Raw genomic sequence first — 12,585 nt, forward strand, 5'->3', positions numbered from 1 at the left:
AAAGATGGTATGTGTATCAGAATTAGACACTTGTTAACCAGTATGTAGACTAGAACATAGGAACTATTCAAAGATGTGAGAAAACCCAAAGTAATTGAATAGTGATATCAGTCCTAAGGAGAACAAAGAACTACAGGACTGTCAGAGAGAACTGCACTGATAGTTACATCATAGAGTAGAATAACCCAATCTAAGCACACATTGTTTGAAAACTGCGAACTGAAACAATATTCAAAAATTGAGTTTGGTCTACTGCACTTGGTAAAGAATATATCAGGAAATGTTCCTAGCATTTGAAATGTTTATATACAAAGTTAGGGTACAACCCAGCTGGAGGGTACACTCCTAAGATTAACTTCCCCAAACTGATAGCACCTTGTGTTTTTATCTGGTCAAAACCATTATTCATGAGACTCCACCAATGTGTTTATTTTCACTTCTAAGACAAAGGATACAAGTAATTCAAAGTAAAGGCTTTTAATTAAATAGCATAATCAAAAGTAGTAAAAACACATTTTTCTCATAACTATGGGATTCACTCTCCCATAAATGTACACATAATCTGTGAGAAGAACTTGTTGTTGTTCTGTTGTTTCAGTCACATCTGACTCTTTGTGATCCTATTTGGGGTTTTCTTGGAAAAGATACTACAGTGGTTTGTCACTTCCTTATCCAGATCATTTTACAGATGAGGAAACTGAAGCAAACTGGGTTAAATGACTTACCTCAGGTTAAACAGCGGGTAAGTGACTGAGGCCAGATTTGAACCCACAGAATTGAGTCTTCCCAACTCCAGATCCTATCTATCCACTGTGCCACCTAGTTGAGCCAGTGGGAAGAATGGTAGTATTAAAAAAGTAGAAATGGAGGAAAATTTGGCCAGGGCCTATCTTAGGTAGAGTAACACATAACTCTGATGCTGCAGGGATACCAATGTCTTTTAGTCTTTTTTTCCCCATTCTATTCGTATTAGGCCTGCTTTCTGATGTTTTATATATATAGTATAAATTCTCTGGGGTGTATGTGTGTGTGTGTCTGCGTGTGTGTGTGTTTCTGTGTGTATGTACACACGTGCATATATGTCTGAGTGTATATGGTATATAATGTCTGTCTAGCATTGTTTTCTTTTGGTCTTACACATTTACTGCTTAGAAGTGCTCTGAGGACTCTGTGGTCACTGCTGACTGATGATGTGCATGGCTCCATCTGGCATAAGGTTGTGGATCTTCTTTTTATTCTTATTTCTGGCTTCAGTTGTAAGCCTCAGTTGAATTGCTACCTTTTACCCTTAGAGGAAGAATGGGCTCTATCATTACATATACCTGGCCATCATATTGAGGACACAAAAAATCTATGGAAGATTGGATCTCTGCCCTTCCCCACCTTTTAAAGAGAATTTGTCAATTCTGTGATCCTTGTCCCTCACTAGCCAACGTAATAAAATATAGACAAGTCAGCCAGCTGAGTACCTTTAAAAAATATTTTAAGTATATTGTTAACATTAGTTTTCATCTCATCAAGGTTCTGTGTGTCTGTTGCTATATAACTCAGAGTTAGAAATAACTCATAGCTTCCCCTTAATGATTGATTGCTGACCTGCACTCATTTAACTACCTCTTAGAAACCTTTACTAACTTCCAAGGACTTTCTGGTCCTGAACCTCTCAGCCACTTCCCACTTCCATTCCAGTTTTCCAGAAACTCTTGATTCTTTTTAATCTTTTCTACAAATGACTGCTGTTGGAAGTGAGGTTCTAAAGCCAGCCTCCTCTTTAATTTAGGTTCAATGTTGGAATGAAATAAGGCACTTATAAGTCATTGAACATTTAACAAAGGAAGTTTACTTTGCTTTAATGCAGTAAAAATGGGTAACAAGAATACAATAGCACTTAATCTCTTTGGACATAGCCCCTTTATCTCCATCTGGAAATTCATTTGGTCAGTGAATAATCAGAGTGGGGTGACTTTGTGGTCCTAGGCATCCACCAATTCAGGGAGGCATAGACCATACCTTTCTGGGATTTTTATTTTTTATGCTACTGATGACCAGGAAGCTGTGTCAGTCAACCTGAAGCCAGTGTGGTCCTGGGAATTTTCAGGTAAAGTCTCCCTATGTTGTGAGTGGGAGGAAAGGAGTCACACCAGGGTCCTATTACACTCAATAATGGGAAAAATAAAAAGATAAAAGTACCTTAGGTGGAACTTTTAAAAATCTTATCGCCATTTTAGTGGGGACAGTTCCTATCTTTATCATGAATACGTGTCCCCCCCATAAACTTTTCTACACTTGGAGCAAAATTCTATATAAAATTAATAAGGTTGGATGATCATTAGAATAATTTGATTATAGTAAGTAGAGATGATGATTAGTTGAGAAAATTGTAGAGAGAAAAGGAGGCTTAACCTGAGGAGAAGGAGAAAAAAAGAAAGTCAAGGTTCGGGGGTGAGGGGAAGTAGCAACATGGGCAATCCATGGAGAATGGTCCATTTAATATTTTCAAAAAGCATAAAGGCTTTGCTACAAAAGATGAGGGAAATGAAAAAGTATTATTAGAAACATAAGTTTAAAACATTTGGTAATTTGGAGGCATTGTAACTTCCAAGAGACATTATTTAAGAAATGTTTAAGGAAGTGAATATCTTGGATAAAAGGTCTTGGAGAAAAGATCTTGGGTGAAAGGCAACTTTATAGTTAGCAATTTAAAGCTTTGCATGAGGACCCCTCATCCAATCTTAGGAGACTTTTTTATATTATACACCTTATATTTACTCTGTTCCAAAAGACTGGTCTACCCGATATTCTCTGAAAACACCCCACCCTCTCTTAACACTGTGCCTTTGCATATGTTTTTTTCCATGCCTAGAAAAATACTCTTTTCTTCCTCTTAAAATCTTTAGCTTCCCCCAGGCATTAATTCAGGAACTAACTCAGAGTTTCATTTGTTGTTAGTTTTATTGCATTTATTTATCTGTTTAAATTTTGTATCCAGCTCTATTAAAATGTAGGCTTCCTTGAAAACTTTGAAAAAATTTTTAGATTCTAAAACATTGCTGTGCATATACACAGTACTCAAATGGTTCTTTGATATCATTGATTATTACACTCCATTTAATAATACAGATCAAAATGCATCCAGGACATGTGAATCTTGAGCAATTCTTGTGCATGCACTACAATGAGTTTATTACATTAGGTTCATCCAATATGTTTAAAGGTGTCTTTTCTGCCCTCCCCTGACACATTGAGAATACCAGTGGACTGCTTTGACTATCTGGCACTCCTCATGAAACAACCTGCTCCTCATTTCTCACTAAATGATCTGCAATCTTTTTCTTTCTATCATACCAAACCCCGGGATGATTTTTTTCTCGTCTTCCTTGAAGTTTTTTTATTTAGATACGAGTTGCAGCCTTCTCATACCCACCATACACTTTGCAATCTCCCTTTTATGTCCATCGTCACTTTTTTAAAAGACCATTGTATCACATATCTATTTTATTCATATCTTTTAAGATAAATTCTAATTTTATTTAGTAATTCAATAATTTTTCTTTCTATTTTAATAATTCTCCTTGAATTCTACTTTGCTATTTTAAATTTTATTGGTTTTCTAGCATATCTCTCTCTCTCTCTCTCTCTCTCTCTCTCTCTCTCTCTCTCTATATATATATATATATATATATATATATACTCTGTATGACAATCAATTTTCCTCTCTTTTTTGTTGGTGAACATATAAAATAAATATATGAAATATATGTATGCATATACATATATCTATATCTATATATGTGTGTGTTGTATGAGTTCTTTTATGTCTATCTGAGTCCTTTCCTTCATTCCTCCCTCACTCTTACTTCTTTCCTCGCATCCTTCCTCCTACCTCTTTTCTGACTCCATCCTCCCTCTCTCCCTTCCTACTTCCTTCCTTCCCTTTTCCTCACTTTTCTTTCCTTCTTTCCTCCCTCCATCTCTCTACTTCTTCCCTCTTTCTCTTCCTTTCCCTCCCTCCCTCTTACTTCTTTCCTCTCACACTTCCTTCCCTGCTCCTTCATCCTGTCTCTCTTCCATCTTCCCTTTTTCCTGTTCCATGCTTTCTTTCCTCTCTCCCTCCCTTCTCTTCATTCCTTCATTTCTCCCCCTCTCTCTTTTCTTTCCCTCTTTCCCCCTCTGTCTTTTCTTCCCTCCTTTACTTCTTCCCTCCATTCCTCTTTTTGTCTCTTTCTTTCTCCCTCTCTCCCTACTTTCCTTTCTTTTTGTCAGATTTATTTGTCTGAAAGGGAATTATGGTCTTTCCCCCTATAATTACTTAAGATCTCCTTTAAGTATTTAGATGTCATGCCCTTAGGTTTGTACATGTTAAGTGTCATTATTAACTCATTATGATATAATTCCCCTGCTTCCTCTCATTTATTTAGCCAAGTCTATAATATGAACATACTTTATTATGTTCAGGTGAGACATGATCAGTTTTGTTCTATCTCCCTATTTTAACTGTGTTACTTTTGATGTTTCAAGTGTATTTCTCCTAAACAACATATTTTTATATTTGCCTTTTTAGTCTATTCACTTACACTTGTCCATTTTATGGGTGAGTTAATTCTATTTACAGCCAGATGATTAATTGTGTATGTGTATAATTGTATTATTATCATTATTTTTCCTTCTAATCTAGTATTTTATAACTTTTCCCTCTTTACCCTTTCCCCCAACTACTTTATTAAAGATAGGATAGTGAGAAAAGATTTTGCTTAGAACTACTGAACTATGTATAACAATCTGCCTCCATTCATCCAGCACTTTTCTCATCTTATCTTTTCTATCTTTATTCTTAAACTGCTCTTTGGAATCCATTATTGGGCTTGGAATTTCTGACTTTTGCGAATAATCCCCTCTCTAAGTCTACCATCTCATCCCAAATTCTTTCTGTTTTCTTGACAAATTAAATGTATTTATACATCAAATTTGATGTTTATATGTTTTCAAGCACATATACTCTACTCTCCCTTAACTGGTTTCGAGGAAAGTTAAGTTCAAACAACACACATTCCCCCAGTGTTTCTCTTAAAAAAAATCTTCAGGGCGGAGCCAAGATGGCAGAGTGAAAGCAGCAACTTGCTTGAGTTCTCCCCCCAAACCCTCCAAATACCTCTGAAAATGGCTCTAAACAAATTCTGAGGCAGCAGAACCCACAAAAAAACAGAGTGAAACAAATTTCCAGCCCAAGACAACCTGGATAATTGATCAGAAAGGTATATCGCTCAAGTCTGTGAGCGGAGCGCAGCTCAGTGTGGGTACGCAGGCCTCAGTTAACCTGGAGCAGGCCTCAGAGGACTGAATCTTGGGTAGCTGTGGTGTTTTTACAGACTCCTCAATCCACGAATGTCAAAGACAACTTAGAAGGTCACTGGGGAAAGTCTGTTACTGCTGTGCTCAGAGAGGAAGGTGGGTTCTCAGCTCCAGGTCCCCAGGAACACAGCGCTACGGCGGGCAGCTGCTTCCCAAGCTTCCAGCCCACAGACTGAGTGGGAATCAAGTAGCTGATCAGAGGGGGATTGCAGGGATCTCTCTGCAGGTGCTGAAGCAGGAATCACTTGCTTTGCCTGTGCTTGGATCTGGATCACAGTTCTGGACAGGGGTCCTGGAGTGAGGAGGAATGCTGGCATGGTGGAGCTTGTAGTTGCTGTGGAGAGAAAACCTTCCTCACAGTTCCAGGGCAGAAAGGAATGCTTGTGGTCACTAATACACCACAGCACAGGCCAGGAAAGGAGTAAACACCTTGCCTCTTATCATACCACCTTGCAAGAACTGAAAATTTACAGGTCCCTACAAGTATCTCTGAAAACAGCTATACAAACCACCAAAGCTTGGGACAATACATTCTTCACATTGGAAGCAGACTCTTACCTTAACAAAGTATTTAAAACTCAAGTAATTGGCCAGGATCATGAGCAAGCAGCACAAAAAGAGTCAGACTATATTATCTTACTTTGGTGACAAAGAAGATCAAAATATACAACCAGAAGAAGACAACAAAGTCAAAGCTCCTACATCCAAAGCCTCCAAGAAAAATATGAATCAGTCCCAGGCCTTGGAAGAGCTCAAAAGGGATTTTGAGAAGCAAGTAAGAGAAGTAGAGGAAAAACTGGGAAGAGAAATGAGAGTGATGCAAGAAAATCATGAAAAACAAGTCAACAGCTTGCTAAAGGAGACCCAAAAAAATACTGAAGAAAATAACACCTTAAAAAACAGCCTAACCCAAATGGCAAAAGAGGTCCAAAAAGCCAATGAGGAGAAGAATGCCCTAAAAAGAAAAATTGGCCAAATGGAAAAGGAAGTCCAAAAGATTACTGAAGAAAATACTTCCTTAAAAATTAGAATAGAGCAATTGTGAGTGACTTTATGAGAAATCAAGACACTGTAAAACAAATCCAAAAGAATGAAAAATTAGAAAACAATGTGAAATATCTCATTGGAAAAACAACTGACCTGGAAAATAGATCCAGGAGAGAGAATTTAAAAATTATTGGACTATCTGAAAGCCATGATCAAAAAAAGAGCCTAGACATCATCTTTCAAGAAATTATCAAGGAAAACTGCCCTGATATAGTAGAACCAGAGGGCAAAATAGAAATTGAAAGAATCCACAGATCTCCTCCTGAAAGAGATCCCCAAAGGAAAACTCCTAGGAATATTGTAGCCAAATTCCAGAGTTCCCAGGTCAAGGAGAAAATATTACAAGCTGCCAGAAAGAAACAATTCAAGTACTGTGGAAACACAATCAGGATAACACAAGATTTAGCAGCTTCTACATTAAAGGACCGCAGGGCATGGAATATAATATTCCGGAGGGCAAAGGAGATAGGATTACAACCAAGAATCACCTACCCAGCAAAACTGAGTATAATCCTTCAGGGGAAAAAATGGTCATTCAGTGAAATAGAGGACTTTCAAGCATTCCTGATGAAAAGACCAGAGCTGAATAGAAAATTTGATTTTCAAATACAGGACTCAGTGGAACATGAAGAGGTAAACAGGAAAGAGAAATCATAAGAGACTTATTAAGTTGAACTGTTTACATTCCTGCATGGAAAGATGATATTTATAACTCATGAGACCTTTGTCAGTATTAGTTGGAGGAAAAAAATTATATGTATGTATAGATAGATAGATAGATAGATAGAGGGCACAGGGTGAGTTGAAGATTAAGGGGTCATATCTGGAGAATAAAATTAAGGGATGAGAGAGGATTATACTGGGAGAAGAAGAAAGGGAGAGGTAGAATGGGGTAAATTATCTCACAAAAAAAAAGAAAAGAAAAGTCTTACAGTGGAGGGGAAAGGGGAAGGTGAGAGGGAATGAGTGAATCTTATTCTCATAGGATTTGGCTTAAGGAGGGAATAACATACACATTCAATTGGGTAGGAAATCTGTCTTACCCTAGGAAAATAGGGGGAGAAGGGACAAGAGAGCAGGGGGATGATAGAGAGGAGGGCAGATTGGGAAAGGGGTAATCAGAAGCAAATACTTCTGAGGAGGGACAGGTTCAAAAGAAAGAATAGAATAAATGGGAGGGCAGGATACAATTAAGGGAAATAGAGTTAGGTTTTCACAACATGTCTACTATGGAAGTGTTTTGCATAGCTGCACAAGTATAACCTATGTTGAGTTGCTTGCCTTTTCAATGAGGGTGGGTAGGGAGGGAGGAAGGGAGAAGTTTTGAAACCTAAAGTTTTAAAAACATATGTTTAAAAAAATGTTTTCACATGGTACTGGGAAATAAGAAATACAGGAAATGGGGTGTGGAAGTCTGTCCTTCTCTACAGGAAAATAGAAGGGGAAGGAGATAAAAGAAGGGGGGAAGAGATAGAAGAGAGGACAGAGTAGCGGAAGGGTTATTCAGAATGCATGCCATCTTGGGGTGGGGGGAGGGGTGAGATGGGGTGAAAATTTGGAACCCAAAATCTTGTGGAAGTAAATATTGAAAACTGAAAATAAATAAATTATATTAAAAAAAATCTTCCTGTGGGACTTGAGTATATAAAATAGTAATTTTTTTTCTTCCTCATCTTTTTTTTCCTCCAGTGTATTCATTTACACTCTCTTTTCTTTACTCTTCTAAGGATATACATATATGTATACATTATATATGCATATGTATATATATATGTGCATATATATATGTATACATTATATATGCATATGTATATATACATATATGTATATATACATACATAAGGATATATGTATATACATATACATATGTATATGTATGTATACACATATATGTGTGTATGCATATATATACACACACATACATATATACATATATATACATACGTATATATATACACACATATATATAAAACAAATGTGAAATTCATACTGTTTGAGATGTATGCTAGTCAGTACTCTACCTCCTTAGTTTGGATTATAAGTTGGGAGTCACTCATAGATCATTTTACAATTAAAAAAAAAACAGCCATAGAATAGATATTTCAGCCTTTAGCTTCTTTATCTACAGTTTCACTCATCCCCATGTGGCAAACTGTTAAGCAAGGCAGTTTGTGGTCAATCACATGATCTCAGAACATCTGCCAAATTTGAAAGGTCTAAACCCTTTAAGGATAGGCTTTTTTATACCTACATGTTCTGGTCTGGGCCTAACAAAGGCTAATTCCTTGGCAGATTAGGTTCAGTATTCCAAGACATTTAATAGACCATTCAACAATAAAAACAAACAAACAAATAAATAAATAAAAATTACTTAGGTATAGCAGGAGAAGCAAGGAAAGCATTGAGGACACTTTGAGTTGATTTAGCTGAGTGATGAACCCTTCCCTCAGTTACTCATCTTGATCCACAAGTCAAGCAGCGAAGAACCTCTAGTTCTCCTTGTGGCTGTTTTGTATTCAGGCAGCCAAGAAGTTATGTCAGCAGCTTGACTTCTCTTTGCCTATTCTAATTTTCAAGGAGTCTATTATTTGGATAACATTTTATATCTCTTACACAGAGTTGTCAATTCTTCCTTCAACTCTTTCCTCTAGAGATCGCATTTCTTTTTCCAATTCTTTCTCTGTAGTTCTTATTTAATTTATAAGACAATTTTAGAACCATTGCTTCTGTCCTTCCAGGAATTTTAGCTAAATTGGTGGATTAGCTGTGCTTTTGTTTGAGATTTTCCTTGTATATATGGATTTATTTCCTTCTTCTGGTTTATGTCTTAGACGTCCCTGTCTCCATGATTTTTCTTTACTGGTAGTATCTTTTTATTTACTCATTTTTCCAGTTTCACTTCTGTTAATTCTGTTAGGGCCAAACTTTGCAAACTTTTAGATCAACGATTGGAAGTATATTTTGTATTGATCTATAATTTTCTGGGACCCTGACACGGAGTTCTCTGAGTATTAAGTGCTGACTTAATCAAGCAGGAAGAGGCAACTCAGGCTCTTATAGCCGGCCATAAGCCATCTGATCTAGGACAAATCCTGATTGCTTTCCTCCTCATTTGGATTTTGGTTTGATCTGTGTGACACAAATGCAACATCATGCCAAACCAAAATGGTAGTAAAGAGCTACTGGCTCCAGATCCTATTATATAGCTGCATGTTTCTGAAGGTATAGAATGCCATCATTATTTAGTAACAACAGGACCCAGCCATGGTCTTGGGAGCCAAGTTTCTGCTATGGATCAAGGCAAGCCAGCTGTTATCTCAACTTTTTGTACTGTCTACTCCAAGACACAGTTATAGCCTGGGTATCCAGCATCAGCATGCTCTACAAAGCTCCAATACCTGTTCCTGAGTTAAAGCAACTAGTTGTCAACTTGTTCCTTTTTCTGCTTCATGCCCTGGTACACAGTCACAGGCCCCAGCTTCTGTCTGCAAACTTTAATCATGAGAGCTCCAAAATCTCACTTCAGGGTCAGGGAAGCACATTTGCTTACTTTCTCTTGTTTCCTGCTTCCTGGCCTCTTACCTAGCCACAAGTCTTAGCCTCTCTGCTGATGCTGAAAAAACATTCCTACCTGGATCCCCTTCCCAGTGCCCATAGTTTTCTCTGTGCTGACCTGGGCTAGAAAAAAAATAACCCACTGTGGTTTCTCTGAGGTTTTCCTGATGACTGATCATTCTGGCGCTCTTTCTAGATCTTTATTAGCATAAAAGTGACAGAGAACTAGATTAGATTGTTGACTCCCACTCTGATATCTTTCATGGACTACCCAAACTTTCTTTAAATTGGTTATATATTATGTTACTTCTCTCTATAAGACAGTTAAATTAAAATTAATTTCATTTTTATTATCTTATTTGGTGCTCATCATTTTCAGAGCCTACAGAGAAAAAGTATTCATAATGAAAGGTATGAGGCTTCTGTGGAAGCTAAAATGTCTTATCCTCTTTTATTCTTCCTTCTTGAACTATGATTTCTAATGTATTTCTTACTGTTATCATGATGTTTGCATATTTGTATTGAAATAACCATATATCAAAACCTTGTTGATTTAATTTGGAGTGTTTTATTGAGTTCTTTATAGAATTTCTTTGCCTCTTCATCCTTGGCAACTACTGTAAAATCATGAATTGCTTTCATTTTCCTGGTGATTTTTTTAAACAAACATTTATCATGAGTATTCCCATACAAGAGGACCAAATATTTCTTGAAATAATTTTTTCTTGTTGCTTTGGAGTACCCAATAAAGCCAAGTGTCACAAAGCTTTATGTTGTTTCTCCAAGAAGCATGTGGATATTATCTAACTGTAATTCTTCATTCATATACCTTTACTTTTAGTGTGAATATCAATGTTGCCATGATTTACCTCCTCTAGTAGTATGTAGATTGGTCGTTGAACGTAGGTCCTTCAACTGGCTGTTGAACATGGATCTCATATTTAGAACAATAATAGTAAAATTCAAGTTCATACCATGTATAAAAAGTTTGATTCTTTGTAAAGTATGCAGTTTTGAATGACACTACCATCTTTGCAGAAGGGGAATGCTACACAGGCTTCAGGGCCTTTTTTCCTATTTCTTTGATCTTTTCATCATCAAATTACCAGACTATTGGTGAGGAGTCACTCTGGATTTAGCCAGGGTGTTCTCGAAAAATAGATAAATTTTGCTGTTGTGTTAAATATTCTAAGCCTGTACCACTATATAAATTGCTAGGATTGACAATTGTTTGGCACAGCTTTTGAAAACCCAGGGTCATGTCCAAACCACAATGAGGCATACAAGTAGGCCAGACACGTTGTATATGCTTTAAAATGCTAATTGGGACTTCCAGGAGGCAAGATGTTAGAATGAGCAGTAAATCACCATAACTCTCCCATATTCACCTCCAAACAACCACAAAATATTATCCCAAAACAAACTCTGGAATAGCTGAACTAGCAAAAATATGAGACGAAATAATCTTTCAACCCAAGGAATCAGAAGATCTCCAAGAAAGGTATCACTTGTGCAAAAGTGGAACACAGTCTTGGATAAGATGTGTCCCAGTAAGCCCCATCTCAGCAAATCAATGGGAGATCCTGAGCCCCAGTGAAGTGGAGCAAGAAAATTCCAATGCCAGGACTTCCACGTGCCTCAGCACAGCCAGGGGAAAAAGCAGACTCCAGCTCCCAAAACTACCATGTGCTTCAGTGTATCCTTAAGCAAACAGGCAGCCTCCAGCAACCAGACCTCCAAGTATTTCAGTGTAGCCGCAGGGAAATGCAGAAGCATCCCACCTGCCTCAGCACATACAAGACACCAGCACTAGGAACCAAGGTCAGCACCAGGTAAGCTGCCAAACCTTTATGGCCTCCACTAGTACCAGCCACACCAGTGCACTCCCTCAGTACAGCACCAGACATGAGGGTCCCTGTAGGGACATCAGTGCAGCACCAGGTAAACAGCCAGGGTCTGCAGCCACTGACACAAAAAGCTTGAGACAGTGCCCCTTCCACTCTGGGAGCACAGCTCAAATTTAAAAGAAAGGGAAAAGGCAAAAAAAAAATATGAGCAAAAAGCAATAACAACAACAAAAAATCTGACCATAAAAAGTTATTATGGTGACAGGGAAGAACAAGACACAAACTCAGAAGAGTTCAACAATGTTAGAACAACTATGGTCAAAGCCCCAAACAAAAATGGGAAGTGTTCTCAAACCCAGAATAACTCATGGAAGTGTTTAAAATGAGCTTAAAAGCAATGTAACAGATGAGGAAGAAAAATAGGCAAAATAAATGAGATTAATGCAAGAGAATTGCTCAAAAAGAGTCAACAGCTAGGAAAAAAGAAAACAACTGCTGAAAAAGTAGAATTGGCCAAATGGAAAAGGAGATATAAAAATTCATTGAAGCAAACAACTCCTTAAAAAGTACAGTTGGCCAAACAGAAAAAAGGGAAGAAAAAGAGCTAACAGAGGAATACAACACCTAAAAAGGTAGAATTGGGGCTAATGACTCTAAGAGATATCAAGAATCAACCAAACAAATTTAAAAGAGTGAAAAAAAATAAAGAAAATGTAAAATACTTTAAGGGGAAAACTGACCTGGAAAATAGATCTAGGAGACACTATATCAGAATCATTGGATTACT

Source organism: Phascolarctos cinereus, unplaced genomic scaffold (assembly GCF_003287225.1).
Source record: "Phascolarctos cinereus isolate Bilbo 61053 unplaced genomic scaffold, phaCin_HiC Scaffold_7;HRSCAF=346, whole genome shotgun sequence".
NCBI lineage: Eukaryota > Metazoa > Chordata > Mammalia > Diprotodontia > Phascolarctidae > Phascolarctos > Phascolarctos cinereus.